Below are 16,787 nucleotides of genomic sequence, written 5' to 3'. Positions count from 1 at the left end.
ATGTTTACAAGATAAATTTCGGACTCAGATACTCCACGATCTTTTGGCCCCTCCTTCCACCTTCTCTACCTGCCCTTTTACTTGATGTTATTCAGAATTGTATTAGTATCTGGAGTACTATCGTAACATAAAATTATTAACCTGGAATGAATTGAAAAATAAAAATGGGGAGTAACCCTGTGTTTCGAAAGAGTATTGAAAATAAGTTTAGGTATTCAATTCATTCATTCCTCTCTCTAGAATAGTCTTTTTTTGACTTAACACGCGCTTATCAACGTTTCTAATTGAAATACCTTTTTCCAAGCAAACAAGTATTTGCAACTGATTAAATATTTTGCTTTTATTTTTTCGAGACATTCGAGACGAGACGAGACTTTTCAAAAGCCGTCCCGTCACGTCTCGTGTCTCGTCTCGAAAACGAGACGAGAAAGGCATTCCGTCTCGTCCCGTCTCGAAAACGAGACGAGACACGAGACGAGACGAGACATGTCCCGTCCCGTGAGCAACACTAATTACAAGGTGACGACGTTACCACTGCGCCATCGGGGAGATGAGGCGACTCGGTTTTACACAAACATGGCTGCAAAAAAATGATGCCACGACTCCAAAAGATTGCTAAAAATTAGGGAAATCATTCCAGCTGATTTGCTGCACCACAGTATGGACAGTTTGGCTGCCAGAGCCCAAGAATGGTTTATACGAGGTAGTGCCTATATCCCCCCTATTCAAATGAACAGTGCTGCGAACTCCTGTATCTTCGGTATGTGTTACACATGGTGCTTAATAAATTAATTTGTTCCATTCCTAGACAGTAGCGGTGATTGGGTTCCAAAACCGAGGGGTGGGGGCAAGGTGCCAAAACTGGTGGGGGCTATGACAGTATATTCCCCTTGTAGATGAAGTTTAGCATAGTGCCGGGGCAAAAGTGGCAATAAGTGGGGGGCAACGGCCTTTCCCATGACCCCCTAATCGCAGCAACTGTTCCTAGAAATGTCCATTTGAAATGTGCCTTACCAATATGATCCACCCTGTACGTACATGAGAATGGGCGATTTAAGCGATTCGATATGATAAGAGCTCTTGTTTCTGAAAAACTTTAAAACTGCCTATTTCTTTACGCTCACCCTGTATATTATTTACTGTAAATTAGAAACAGTGTCATTAAGAGGAAGAGTTCTCGGGTTACCTGAGAACATGTGATTGAAAAATATACTAGTTGTAGGTGAAATAACAGAAGAAAAATTTCCACAATATTATTTTTTTTATTTCCTCCATTGGAGCAATACAACATTCGTTTATTAATTAATTTTTAATAACAACTTTAATAACAGATATCCCTGAGCCGTGTAACTACGCCTTCCTGTCAACAATGACCTGCTTCGGTCGATACATCGTTCCATTCAAATGCCACGCAATTTGATGTTGTTCGATCTTCAGAGGATCTTGTGCGAGAACGGGGACGTCATCCAGATCCTCTACGGGGATTGGTTCGTTGGATGTGTCAGCCAGAAGGACGCCATTCTTCAGGATGAGAGTCGGTGGTCTTCCCATGCAGACGGTGACTGCAGCAGCAACAATGAAAAGAACCAAGAGAACCTGAAACAAGCAGAAAACGTTGTTAGTAAATATTTAAAAATCTGTTTTCACAAAATCACAAGTATCATCAGCAGTTGTTTTTTTTAAAGAACGCTACAACCATAACCAACAAAAACAAATAGAGCTACAAATTGCATGATACAATTCGTAAGGTCCAGTCTCGATTAGCCTTTTAGTGTTCACAAAGTGGACATAAAACAGCAAATCAATCAATCAATAATTCATAAGAAATTATTAGCTCATAACACTGAACCAATGTCACGTATGCGTGACCTTCAACCGTTTCGTTTTTTCTTTTTCTTTTTTTTTTTTTTTTTTGCTAGTGTTAATCCGTTGAGAGGGTTATGCCCTCACTTCGGTAAGTGATTTCATTGTAAGTCATGTGTCTTTCATCATTTTGGATGGTCTAAGTGCTTTTTTATATTGCAGAATATTTTTTCTTATTAAGATTGGTGATTCGTATGTGTTATCTTACTTTTGGGCATGGTTGAGAAGATTGTAAATATGGATTTCGATATTTGGAGTCGGAGTATTGTTGGTACTGCTTAGGCTGTAGTGGTGGGATAAATATTGCGTGATAACTGCGATGGATGATATATATCGTATTCGTGTTTCTGTGGGTCTAGATCATCTAGATAACATGAATACATGGTGAGCAGGTGTTGTAATGGCGTATAAATATGTGTAGGTGCTGCATCATGTCGGATATCAAGATGAATGGTATTCCAGAATACTGGGTTTTCGGATATCATGGCTGTGTTTATGTATCGTTGGCGAAGGCTCTCGGCGTGATACAGAATAGTCGGGAAGGAAATTCTGTCATACAGTAGTGCTGTGGGATAAGGTAATACCGTTGCGTCAGAAGATATAATTAATATTAACTGTAGTTTTGTTATCTAGCATCGCTTTTCTGCCACTTTTTGGTAATCGTGACGACAATAAATTATAATAAGTGCCTGATATTTTACTGAATAATTTAGCTGATTGTGGATACTATTCCCAGTAATATATGTAAAAATGGTAATCTTATAACAACATTATTATATGCTATAACTAGCATTGACATTAGATTTGCCATCTAGCGGAAAGATTATATTTATGTGTAAAAATGTGTAGATATTTCTATCGATAAGCCTGCTTGTCATATTTGTCAAAAATCATTAGTAACAGTCAAGGCGGAATCAAGTAAAGGCTATCGTACCCCTGAAGACCATGAGGGGATGTCTTCGGCAACTTCCGGTGACATCCTTATTTTATTTGTCTCATATATTATACAGATGGAATACAGAGCAATAAAAATTTTGTCATGTTAAGACACACATGTTACGGAGCAGCAGGGGCGCTAAAAGGCGGGGTGGAGCCAAAGAAATGGCTACCGAGGTTTGAGGGTGACGAAAAGAGCATTTGGTGTGATACCAACTGTATTAGCTTGCTGCAAGTGTGGATTAAAGAGGCGTAGTGGTAACGACGTCGCCTTGTAATCAAGGGGTCCCGGAAAGACTGCAGATAGGGGAAGCATGCAACATGGGCAGAATTTCATTTTGAGTGAAACTCTGCCTCGAGAAAACTAATGTCTCGGAATATTTTTAGAGGATAGGAATACTGAAATAATTATTTTCAACATAGCACCCGCGGTGGTCTAGTCGATAGGGCGTCAGACTGCAACCGGGTTCGATTCCCGGGGTGGATGATCTACGGTTGGAATTTTTTCCGGCCTTGTCCCCGCATGAAGCGGTTCTGGGGTTCATCCAGCCCCAAATTAATGGGTACCTGGCCGCAGCCCTGAGAGGTAAAGGCGGTAGAACGTGGTGCAGATCAAATCACCTCCAAAATGACCGAGATCGAGAATACGTGGGGCCTTACCTCTACGTAACCTAAATGTGCCTTCATGTCACGGTGCTATACGTACGAGGAACTTTACCTTACCTTCTTTCTTTTCAATACTGGTGTCAGTACATGCATCAATTATGACTACTGTATTCATAAAACTATGTATTCATGTAACTATAGCTCTGGTCCAGTCTTACGGCGGGCGGCCTACATGCTGGCAAGGGAAGTGGGGAGCGGGGAAGCTCGCAATCCAGTGCGATAAGAAACGCAGCATCCTGTAGAACGAGATGCGCGTAGTACTTCCTCCAGCGACTTTGTAACTCTCGGCGCCACCACTGTTGTCTGGTTGGTCTACTGCGCATTCCCCGCTCCCCACTTCCCTTACCAGCATGCAGGGCGCCCGCCGTAAGAGTAGACAAGACCTATAACTAACTAAGCCTAATTTCAATTATAATGTTTGGTCAAACAAACTTAAGATTCTTACATAGGTAAAACATATTGAACATTCCCTCCAAGTTGATGGAGAAAGGGTGGGGAATAACTCTCCAAGTGTAGATAGGAAGAGTTTTATTCTGTAGAAATTGGGTCTAAAATTGTTTCTTGCGCTGAACAAGAATTTGTATCGGATTAAATGAATGGTTGAATTGAGGTTTTAAGTCCACTTTATGCATAGATAGGCTAATCGTGACTGGACCTAGAGTTTGAAGTGAGATTCGAACCACTGTGCAATGTGACTCAACTAGGTGTCGAACTCGAGACCCCTTGATTATAATGCGGGAACGTTACCACTTCGACATCGGGAAGATTTTGTATGATATTAGTTGGTTTCTCGCATTGTGATGTTTTATCTAATTGTTGGTTTCTTTCACACGGAAAATCCCATGACCGCACTGCATATGTCAGAAAGTATCTAGAAAACGTCTTAAATATTCATAGATAATACGGTAAAATTTCGGAAGATCTGGGCCCAGTGAGCCCATGCCTCGCCACGCCTGTGACCCTGGACGTTAAAAGATGCTGCCGATGAAAATAACTTTACATGAAGAACCAATCGCTATAGTTTGCGTCAAGGGCAGATTCAAGGGGGTGTGCAAGCGAACACTCTGACCTAAGGAGGGGGATGTCAATCATTTCTGAGGACATAAATTTTCCAAGATGCTGATAAATAATTTGCACAATTAAATTAAATACAGGGTATCCGTGCTAAAAGTATTACAAAATAAAGAATTATAATGCGAAAACAACTCTCTACATATTCTTAATCTAAAGCTCAGTCGACACTCCGAAGGTCACTGGCGCGGAGACGTCGCCAGTAGTCACGCATGCAACACGTGAGTGTCTGTGTGCGTGAGAGCAAGGGATATATCTTTTATTAAGAATGAAATGGATAACGAAAAGTCTTGATGGCTCTTTAGACGCATCTATCTACCTAGTAAATGGTTATATAAATTTGGGAAGATATTACGTTCGTTCTTAAATATATTTCTCGCGAATTACTTCTCCAACGAGAGTAGTATAAAAGTGTTGTTTCCACGCCATCCCAAGTAGGTATCCCCTATTTTCTATGCATTTAACCTCAGTCGTATCATATTATGACGATTTTTTTGTGGATTTTATATCGTTCGACGATGTTCAAGGACAATTTTCACCTCGACTCGGTTTTCCCCATCTCATCCTTTGTAGGTATGCCACGATCTTACGTGATATAACTTAACCTATAATTTTTTACGACCTTTTACGGGCCAAGTGTTGTTTTTTGGTTACGTATTTTTTTTCTTACGATCGTACGTGATATAACTTAACCTATAATATTTTTTTACGATCGTTCACGAGAGGTTGGAAAAGGGATGAGCTTTGACCTACTTGTGTAGCAGGTGAAACGGTAGGAGCTGGAAGCACCCTTTGACCTACTTTTGCAGTAGTGGTAATTTATTGTTTCAAACCAACCATAAGTATGAATTTCATCATAGTCGTGTATATTTATTGTTTCAAACTAATCATAAGCAAGAATTTCATCATAAGTAAGAAGGGCCCTCAGAGAATTCTTCTACTTTTTTTTATTTTTCACGTCCTCGAGTGGCCCTCGGAGTAATCTTCTACGATATACTTTTTTGATTTTTCACGTTCCGTTCGAACCTCTAAGCAATCATAAAATTTTTGGTGGACCAAAATAAAAATATTTCGTACACATCGTCGAAATCTCCCCGTGTGTGTGTGTGTGTTTACGCAATTTTAGGTTATTCAACTTGGCGGGGGACACACATTTGGAAAAAAAAATCAAATATATTTCCACAGGAGTGAAAGGGGGGGGGGTTTCCGACATACGGTCGCGATTTTTTTTTTAATTTCGCGGAATTTTTGATAGGCGACGACAGCAAAACTTGAATGTTGGGATTTTCTGTCAACTTTTTTCTTTTCGCTACGTCGACTTTTTTTTCACTAAAAAATATGTCATTTAGGAACCGCCATCTCTCCCTTTGGTAAATTTTTGTAATGGCCAATTTCAAAATTTAATCAAGATAACAATGGAAGTGGCGATTGACAGTTCGGAAATAAAATGACAATACGTTTCTCCAATCTAGGGAAGGGTTGGATTCAAATTATGCATTTTTAAAAAAAAATATAAACACATTAAATTTTGGACTTGATTGGAATTTTACTTGCTGTCTCCAACAAATTCTATATAAATAACATACCTGAAAATTCTATTGTATTTACGACCATAGTCCTTCAACTTGTTTTCGACAAATTATTTCAAGTTTAAAGAGTTTCTTTTAGAAGGCGTTTCGGGTGTTTCTTAGTTTTTCGACCACATTGAATTTTTTACATGATCGGAAATTCTCTATAAATAACATACATGCGAATTCAATCGTTTTTTACTTGACTTTTGATTTGTGTGAAATCGTATTTTTTTAAAAAATTTAATCGACCAGTTTCACTCGTAAAAAATGATAAAACCGAATGCGTTACTTGTGGGAAGCTAATCTCAAGAAACATAGTGCAAGGTGTAGCGAAACAGGTCCATTTCTCAAATGGTGATACTTGATCTTAATTTTGAAACTTCTTGGCGTTAGAACTGTTCCGTTAACCTCTTATTTTTGACATCTTTATAGCAAGCGGGTATGAATTAGTGTACAGAAGATTTTTTTAAGTATAAGTCTGGTATAAGTGAATGTGGTGGCTGTCGACTTGTTAACCACTCGTCTATATACTTAAAAAAATACGATTATTCCAGTGGCGAAGTTGAAAGCAAGAGTTTCGAGCATGGATTTCTAATCCTCATTTTCAAGTTCAGCCAATGACAGAAATGTAAATACTTTACACTTTACATAAGGGCGTGACTCTTTCCAAAAGTCGCATTACAGAATTGTCCATAGATGTAAATCCTTTCACAGTTCTCTGAATAAACGCACATATCAATGTTGCAATATTTTTGCTTCTGTACATTCATCTCCACCGAGCTTTTTTGAAGAGGTGCTCTTAAATTAACTAGCGTCCAGAATCAATGCATAGACTATAGATTTTTGTTCTGATTGAAATAACGTTTTACACCACTGCTCTCTTGTTCAAATTTTTTGCATTTCCTTTACCATTGTGATGTGAACGAGGCGTCGTGTCTCATTCTGACAACCGAACTAACTGTGCCCCGTGACGTAAATTTACTATTCTGTATGTATGCAAATTTTGGAACAGGCTTCTTCATAAATAATAGAATTATCTCGGCTCTTAAAACAGTAGAATAGTATATCGTATGCAGTTTTACAGGGTAGGTGGTGTAAAATTATTTTAATAAACATACATGCACCAACGGAAGATAAAGATGATAATACTAATTCAGAGTTAGAACAGATCTTTGATCAAAATGATATGAAAATTCTGTTAGGTGAAGATTGGTAAAGATGAGACATTTAAACCCTCGATTGGTAAAGAAAGTCTTCATGAATTAAGTAATGATAATGGTACTTTTGCAACCTCAAATAATTTAATTGTGGAAAGTACCATTTTCTTCTGGTCTTCTCCAGATGGTAAAACTCATAATCAGATAGATCATATTCTCATTGATGAGAGAAGGCATACTAGTATAATTGACGTTCGTTCACATAAAGTGCTAATTATTATTTAGTAATTGCTAAATTAAGAGAAAGACTCATAAGCAACAAAATGTAAAATAATACAGGAAAATTTGTTGATGAAAGAATTAAGAAAGATTACCAAATTAAACTGTCAAAATAGATTTGATGTTTTGCAGGATTTAAATGATGATGAAACAGACGTAAATAAGAATTGGGAGCACATACGTAATGCAATAGAATCAGCAGCTAAAGAAAGTATAAACCAAGAAAAAGTAAGCCATGGTTTGATAGCGAATGTCATAATCTAATACAAATAAGAAATCAGGCTAGACTTACGTGGTTAAATAACTCTGATCTAAGCAATAAATCGAGAAGTTAATCGCACGTTTAGAAGTAAAAAAAGAGCAAGATTAACAAAATTGAAACAAACAGCGAAAAACAAAAAGAAAACAATATCAGAGTGTAAATGAATTTAGAAAGGGGTGGCAACATGAAAAAATATAATAACGGTGATTTCTTGACTGATCCGAGCGATATTTTAAATAGATGGAAGAACTACTTTAACGACCTCTTAAATGTTCATGTAGAAGTAAATGAAGTACACACAACAGAACCTAATTCGATTGAAGTTAAAGATGCTATTAAAAGACTAAAGAATAAGAAAGCACATATCATTGATTTTAATACCAGCTGAGTTAATTAAATATGATTGGAATTCGTTAATATGTCAAATTCATAAATTGATTTGTTTAATATGGAATAAAGAAGAAATACCACAACAGTGGAAAGAATCCATAATTGTTCCTGTGATAAAATGAACTGCAATAATTATCGTGGAATTTCTCTACTCTCAACAACATATAAAATATTATCTAACATTCCTTTAACAAGACTAACCCTATATGCTAATGAAATTATATGTGTTTATCAATGTGGATTTAAACGTAACAGATCAATTATTTTCACATCAGACAGACACTTGAGAAAAGTGGGAATATAATCAAAATGTCCATCAGCTATTCACTATTTTTTTTTTAAAAAAAAAAAGCATATGATTCGGTCAAAAGAGTAAAATTAATCGATTTAGAATACCTAAGGATCTTGTTAATATGTCTGACAAATGTACAATTCATGATAGGTTATATAAAGAAGATGCATTATCTCCATTGCTGTTTAATTTTGCCTTAGAATATGCTGTTATGAAGGTAAAAGAAACTAACGAAGTACTAAAATTAAACAATGCGACTCAACTGTTAGCATATGCAGACTTACTGGGGAATGATGTAAATACAATTAAGAACGATGCTAAAATATTTCTCAAAGCAGCTAAGGAAGTTAGCAAAGAGAAAATTTCAGGCCGAAACCAAGTGATAATTACTCGTTTTGCACCAGTTTCCAAATTCAAGTGGAGATGAATGTACATAAGCAAAAATATTGCAACATTGATATGTGCGTTTATTCAGAGAACTGTGAAAGGTTTTACATCTACGGACAATTCTGTAATGCGACTTTTGGAAAGAGTCACGCCCTTATGTAAAGTGTAAAGTGTTTACATTTCTGTAATTGGCTGAACGTGAAAATGAGGATTGGAAGATCCTCGAATCTCTTTTGCTTTCAACTTCGCCACTGGAATAATCGTATTCTTTTAAGTATATAGACGAGTGGTTAACAAGTCGACAGCCACCACATTCACTTATACCAGACTTATACTTAAAAAAATCTTTTGTACACTAATTCATACCCGTTTGCTATAAAGATCAAAAATGAGAAGTTCACGGAACAGTTCTAACGCCAAGAAGTTTCAAAATTAAGATCAAGTATCACCATTTTAGAAATAAACCTGTTTCGCTACACCTTGCACTATGTTTCTTGAGATTAGCTTCCCACAAGTAACGCATTCGGTTTTATCATTTTTACGAGTGAAACTGGTCGATTCCATTTTTTAAAATACGATTTCACACAAATCAAAAGTCAAGTAAAAAACGATAGAATTTGCATGTATGTTATTTATATAGAATTTCTTGGGGACAAGAAGTAAAATTCCAATCAAGTCAAGAATTTAATGTGTTTATATTTTTATTAAAAAATGCAAAATTTCAATCCAACCCTTCCCTAGATTAGAGAAACCTATCGTCATTTTTTCCGATCTTTCAATCGCCATATCCATTGTTATCTTGACTCAATTTTCAAATTGGCCATTATCAAATTTTACCACAAGGAGAGATGGCGGTTCCTAAATGACATATTTTTTAGTGAAAAAAAAGTCGACGAAGCGAGAAAAAAGTTGACAGAAAATTCCAACATTCAAGTTTTGCCCATAGATGACTCTGTCGTCGCCTATCAAAAGTTCCGCGAAATTAAAAAACAATTGCGACCGTATCTCGGACCCCCTTCCCCCTTCCTGTCGAAATATTTGATTTTTTTTCTCCAAGTCTCCCGCGCCGCGTTGAAAAAGCTAAAATTGCGAAAACACACACACACACACACGGGGAGATTTCGACGATGTGTAGAGTACGCGTACAAAATACATGGTAGAAGATTACTCCGATGGGCCCCCGAGGTTCGAACGTAACGTGAAAAATAAAAAAAAGTACATCGTAGAAGGTTATTCTGAGGGCCGTTCTTACTTATGATGAAATTTTTATTTATGATTACTTTGATGTGCTACTTTTATACTAGTAACAAAAGTAGGTCAAAGGATGCTTCCAGAGGACGTTTCACCTACTACACAAGTAGGTCAAAGCTCATACCGTTTCCAACCTCTCGTGAACGATCGTAAACAAATATTATAGATTAAGTTATATCACGTAAGATCGTAAGAAAAAATACGTAACCAAAAAAAACAACACTTGCAGGTTAACTTAGCCCGTAAAAGGTCGTAAAAAATTATTGGTTAAGTTATATCACGTAAGATCGTAGCATACATACAAAGGATGAGGTAGGAAAAACCGAGTTGCGGTGAAAATTGTACTGGAACGTCATCGAACGCTATAAAATCGACAAAAAATCGTCATAATATGACACGACTAAGGTTAAATGCATCGAAAATAGGGGATACCTACTTGGGATAGCGTGGAAACAACACTTTTATACTACTAACGAGTATTACAAATCGATCAGGATTAGTCACTTTTCTAAGAAGTTTGCAACTATGTCAACACAATGCGAAAGCTGTCGCGTCGTGCCAGCCGAAAATGTGCACGGCTGGTTGTCTTATGGCCTTCCCCCCGTTTCCTGTGGATACTTTTTCATGCCTCCGCGCATCCCTCTGCGCATGGGCCACACTGTGTTGGCTCGGATAGCTCGTAGCAAGTGAGAGAACAGCTGGGCACGCGGTGCATGGATTGAGGCGGCCGTAAGCTCGAATGCTTGCGAGATTCGAATCTCCTTGTTCGTAAATGTATTAATTTAACTCCATAGAGCCGCCACTGCATTAAATTGTAAGGTCCAGTTCCGATTAGCCTATGTATGGATAAAGTGGACTTCAAACAAACAAACAAACAATTGAAACACGCAACATGGATCTCACACTAGGATTATGCTGGCTGTGGGTTCAGGTGTCACAGCCTTGTTGTTCCGCATGAATCCAGCTATCGTAGTGTTCTATGACGAAGAGTGTCGTTTGATGTGAAAAGTTTCCTCATCACATCCAAGATATTAATCATGACCATAGATGGGTATGACGTAATAAGCACAACTCTCCGTCAGCCTGTAGCACCCTACAAGTATCGATCTGTTAATACTACTAAACTAACTCTCTAGCCTTCTTAAACCCGAATGTTTATGGCTGCAGCAACACAAGCATCCTGGGCAAGATCCAATCTTTTCCATCCTTACCGATTTTCTTTAGGTCCATCTCAACGATATTCCTCCATCTTTGTCTTAACCTTCCTACGTGTCTCTTACCATTAGTTTTCCCAACAAGAATCAAGTAAACTCCTCTTTCTTCTCCCATTCGTGCCACATGGCCTGCCCACCTAGTTCTTCTTGATATAATTATTCTAATAATATCTAGACATGTATACAAATTATGCAGTTCTAAATTATGTGATTTCATCCCTTTTAGGACTAAATATTTTTGTAAGGATTTTATTTTCTGTTAATATGTAAGGAAATCAGACCTAGAGAGCTAATATATTTGTAACATCTCTGGCCGTTCCTAATCTACAGCTTCGGAGCGGATTAGAGCGCCCGAAGTTTTGACTAGAATTTGAATTTAAAATTTTGGGAGCGTCAGCACTTAGGCTATTTTGCTCCCGTCACAGTATACGGGGGCCAGCCCCTTACCTCTACAAATAACAACTCTAACGTTGCATAACTAAAAAAAATTAAAATATTCTGACTTCTGTTAAAAGCTGAGGCTGTAAAGAGGCACTCAGCACACATAAGGACAAAAGAACAGGACAATACAAACAAAATTATACTGGTCATGGGGCCAGTCGCCAGAGCCTCGTTAGTCTTAAGTCCAGGGTGCACTAACGTGGAAGTGAGGTTGACATTTGGGTGTACTACGTGGAAGATCACCCCTTACACCCCAGAGCGCCCGAAGTCTCCAATTACGTAGTGCTAACGTCATCTGAACTCGGCGCCTATCGCTAGCCCTCTTATTCACGCACTGTATTGTTGGTAAGCTCGCTATACCGCTTGCAATTCCAACTGGCGGCTGGGAAACAACGAATCAGCGATAGTTGAATTTTCTTCGACTGACATCGGGCATTTTCGAGTCACAAGGCACCGAAAGTTACTGGCTGGACGAAACAAATGAGCGTCGGATACACAACATGTTGCCAAACGTACTGTAAAACGGGAGAGAGAGTTGATCAGCGCCGGTACTGTATAAATGTTGTACGATAGTACACAAAGTACGGAAAATTAGTACACAAAACACAAAACCACTGTAGAATCAGGCACACACCCCCGAAAACGATTGATGGACAGATGGAGCTATCTATCAAAAAGTAGGTGAGCCGCCAGTTAAGCTTGCGATCAGTATAGTTAAACTCGCGCGGTCAGTTGGAGACAAATATCTGACTCTAGCATTCAGTTTCAGTACGACTGCTTTACATTGCTTTACCACAAACAGCTAGGTTAATGGTTGAAAGAACTCGTGCACCACAATAGATTGTAAGAGAATAAAAAAAATGGGTTCCTGTTTTTCCCGCCATCAAAGAATGTAGAAAGAGCACATCCAATAAGATCATGTCTGCTGTTGGAACCTTTCTTCAAGCATTATTCTGGAGTTTTATGCTTGTGGAAATTCTCACTGCAAATTTTCCAACCCAGTGCAATTAAATCTTGGTAAGTCAGAATGTACAGTGTGTTTAAAAAAAGAATGGCCTGATTTTAAAACCTTGTATCTGTGCAACCATGCACCGCCAATACGTGTACTACTTGAACCATCGTGGCCTAGAGTCTGCCGCTAGATACCACTAGCAGCTCCCAAATAGACGCCATCTTTAGTCGTTCACAAGCTGGCGCCTATGCAGCAAAAGGCCTTTTGTGTTCTCCAAGTCAGCAAGACATTACACCATGTGACTTTTTCTTGTGGGGATACGAAAAGCAACGTGTTTTGGTCAACAAAATTTGAGACATTGAAGCATTTTTGTCAGAATACACACAAAATCCACACAAGTTTCCATTACACACAAAATTACACACAAGCACCGAAAATTAGGGGTGTGCGGGATCCCGAAAAGTCGGAACCGGAATCTGGAAAAAAAAAAAAAATCCCGTCCCGATCCCGACTTTTCGGGATCCCGAGCAGTCGGGAAATACCGAATGGTAATTTTAAAAAGTCGATAATTCTCGACGTCGTCTGCATTGCAAGGGTCTGTAAGTTATCGGAAATTGTTTGTTTTTATTCCAGAAATACAAAAACAATCATTTAAAGTGAAAATGACGTGTAGAATTCGAGATTTCCAAAGCGAACAAATGTCGAACATTTCCCGTCCCGAATGTTGGAATTAAAAAAAAAATCCCGTCCCGACCTAAAAAATTCTGTCCCGCACACCCCGACCGAAAATACACACATTTCGTGTAATTACACACACATTGGCAACGCTGCTTAGCACTGAAGTATAGTCCATCTGAAAATATCTTGCTCATTCTTAAATCTTTCCAAACAAACTTTACTGGCGACACCAATGGTGACGACCCTCTGTAATCGGTCCTTGGAACAGTATAATTAAATGTGGTTTTCTCTGAAAATAGTGACTATAGACATCTAAGAGTACTCATATTTTCTGAACATGTGTTCATCATATCCCAAGCAACCTTCAGATTGAAGCGCAATCATAACATTTCGTAAGCAACAAGGATGATGTGTAAGACATATTTTCTTCATGCTGCAATATTGTGAAAGGTGAGTATGTATGTCGTCACGTAGTCGCCATGGAGCAGCGATCGAACATGAAGTTTCATCCTGAAAACTGTTCACGGTAATAACAATTTCTTGGATCCCATTGTTGTGGAGGATGAAACGTGGTATTTTTGTTATAGGTCTCCTACGAAACAACAAAGAGCAGAATGGTAGTCGCAGTGTTGCCCATCTCCACCAAGGCCAGAGGCGCATCCTCCCCCAAAATCATGTCATGGGTCTCCCCCAATTTCATATCATGCGTCCATCCCAAATCATATAATTCACGCCCTTAAGCACAATAATACCTACAAAGTATTTAATTACGACAGCGTGTCTACCGAAAGTAACATTTTCCTTAGCTTTTTGTTACAAATGATGCACCTCCTTCAAATTAAGCAGTATCCAACACTAAGCAACAACACTACCTATATTTTAAGAAGTGATGTTATCAACGAATATCGAGAATATCGCTTGTCTTGTAATGCAGCTATAGTATAAAACTTCACATTCACCTCAGTAAAGTACCAAACACGCATTCTCGCAACACATTATTGCGAGCTAAGCGAGAAAAAAAAATTATACATCCAGGCTTTCAAGAATATTAATTTAATGGTCTGTCAATACTTTCTTAGGATCCCGAGATATTTAGTTTTTTCCAGCTTCTCCTTTGGCACGTTCGGGGTCGAAAACGTGTGGATACCATATTGCTAAATACAGTCTCCAAAACGTAATGTCCAAACTTTCTCTCCACTATATAAATAAATCCTTTGACAATGTAAGATTTAACATTTTATCAAGAGCTTCAAATCTCACACCTTAAATTTAATACTCAATCCTACCACAAAAATTTCCATGCCAAGTTTCGACTTACTGTTGATATTGAAGAGTGGTTATTGCCTACTTCAAAAAATTAATTCTCAGTTTCCACACCAGAATTTCCGCAACAGTCTAAAACAATAGTAATACACAAGAATTCGATACCCCTATTAATTTAATGCTCAATTCCCCTCTAACTAAAATACCGGCCATAATCCAAGACCTAGAGTTGGATATACTGTCCGCCACAACGTTTAATTCAGAATCCCCCCCAGAACCCACGTGTCAATTAAATGTAAGAGTTGTACATATTTCTCCCAACCCCTTCGATAATGCCTTTAAACACTTTTTTCTTCATCTAATGGATTAAATATGGTGCATTTAAGGTGTAAAATTTTTACACATATTTTGGAAAAATATATAAATGTTTAATTTTTCATTATTTGAAGGGAAAAATCCCCCCAGCCTGCGCCATAATCCCCTCTGTGGACACTCCTAGGCAGTCGTTAAATTTGCCAATAAGCAAGAAAATGCAGTTCGAAATATGATGCGAAGTCAAGGTTGTGTTCCATGACGGAAAGGTTATTGTTCATCATGCATTTGTTCCAGAAGGTCAACAAATTGCTTCTTGCCAGTGTGGGTTCGTACCTACGTACAGACCTGTGATTTTTGTACCAATCTGGTGCACTTGGGGGCTTTATGAACCAGTTTGCTAGAGCTCTAGATTTGTAGTAAAAATACAGGTCTGTACGTAGATACAAACCCACACCGGCAAAAAGCAATTTGTTCACTTGAAGACAAGAGACGATTGATTGATTGATTGATTTGGTGTTTTGAGTCCACTCTATGCACAGTAAAGCTGATTGGGACTGGATCTACAGTCTAAAGTAGGATCCGAACCACTATGGTATCGAACCCGGGACCCCTTGATTACAAGGCGACAACGGACAAGAGAAGATGTGTTCTCTGGAAACATAGTTATAGAATAAGTATTGTTAAAAACACTAGAAATGGATAATTGCAAGAAACCTTCGGGTTTAGGAACGTTAGACAGTTACTTCATACATGATAATCAAAAATATATTCCACCTCTTGCAAACAATAATTTTGTTCTCTATTGTCGAAACAAGAAAAGTAACTATAAAAGTAAGTATGGATTCGTTACTTATTCCATGAAAAGGTAAATTAACTTAGAGTTTTCCAATTTCAAAAAGTAACTCGTTGTAGTAACCGTTACTAAAAAAAAACTGTTACTTCTGAACACTGCTATGAGACATTACAATTGAACGTATTGAAGGTAGCAGAAAAATTTGAATCTTACTTACAGTATTCATATTTCTTCGAGATGGGCAGAGCGACGTTGGCACACGGTAAGATCTGCTTCAACAACTGATTTGGAAAAGATGGGGAAGCCCTTCCTTTTATCTCTGTCCGGAAACCTACCACAACGCACCTCCAGATTGACGGAAACAGATAGACCCACTTGCTCGTGTAGTCAGCAGGGTGACGTCATGCTTTCCAGGGAAAACTCTCGCGCTTCTGCCACGGGAACGTAACGGAAGAAAAGAAGAAACTGGCTTGACCTCCTTCCATGATGCTATCAATGTTGCCAACTCAGGTTTTGAAATAGTAAGCAACAAGGTTTCGAAGGTAGGTAACGTTATGGAAATGGCTGGTACAGGATATAGGCGTAACTTGGGACCAAACTTGGGGGAAGGGGGGGGGACAGAATCGAACTTGGGGCTTAAATTTAAGCGGGAGCAGAATCGAAATGCAGGGTTGTTAAACGTCCAGGAATTTTAAATAAATTTAATTCCTGTCCAGGAGGGAAAATTAGCAATCGTAAATGGGTTCTGGGCCGTAACGAACCTTTTATCAGTAAAGCATTTAAATTCGGTCCAGGTACCTTTCTTTCAGGATCAATTTATATACGGTCCAGGAACATTTTTCAGGATGAATTTTAATTCGGTCCAGGAACCTTTTTTTCAGGATGAATTTAAATTCGTTCCAGGAACCTTTCTCCGGATGAATTTAAATACGGTCCAGGAACATTTTTTCGGATGAATTTAAATACGGTCCAGGAACCTTTCTCCGGATGAATTTAAATACGGTCC

The 16,787-nt window shown here is 38.3% G+C and overlaps 1 long non-coding RNA gene across 1 annotated transcript; it reads right to left on the bottom strand.

The window, feature by feature from the left end:
* Positions 1-1,251: 1,251 nt before the first annotated feature.
* LOC146002059 (uncharacterized) lies at positions 1,252-16,248 on the bottom strand. The gene is made up of 2 exons (XR_014443669.1): positions 15,999-16,248; positions 1,252-1,596 (listed from the first exon to the last, which is right to left on the bottom strand). It is a non-coding gene; the product is annotated as an uncharacterized LOC146002059 (long non-coding RNA).
* Positions 16,249-16,787: the final 539 nt, after the last annotated feature.

Source organism: Lepisma saccharinum, chromosome 18 (genome assembly GCF_977018435.1).
Source record: "Lepisma saccharinum chromosome 18, izLepSacc3.1, whole genome shotgun sequence".
NCBI classification, from domain to species: Eukaryota; Metazoa; Arthropoda; class Insecta; order Zygentoma; family Lepismatidae; genus Lepisma; species Lepisma saccharinum.
The sequence above is the reverse complement of the archived record's forward strand: the minus strand, read 5'-3'. Positions and strand labels throughout refer to the sequence as shown.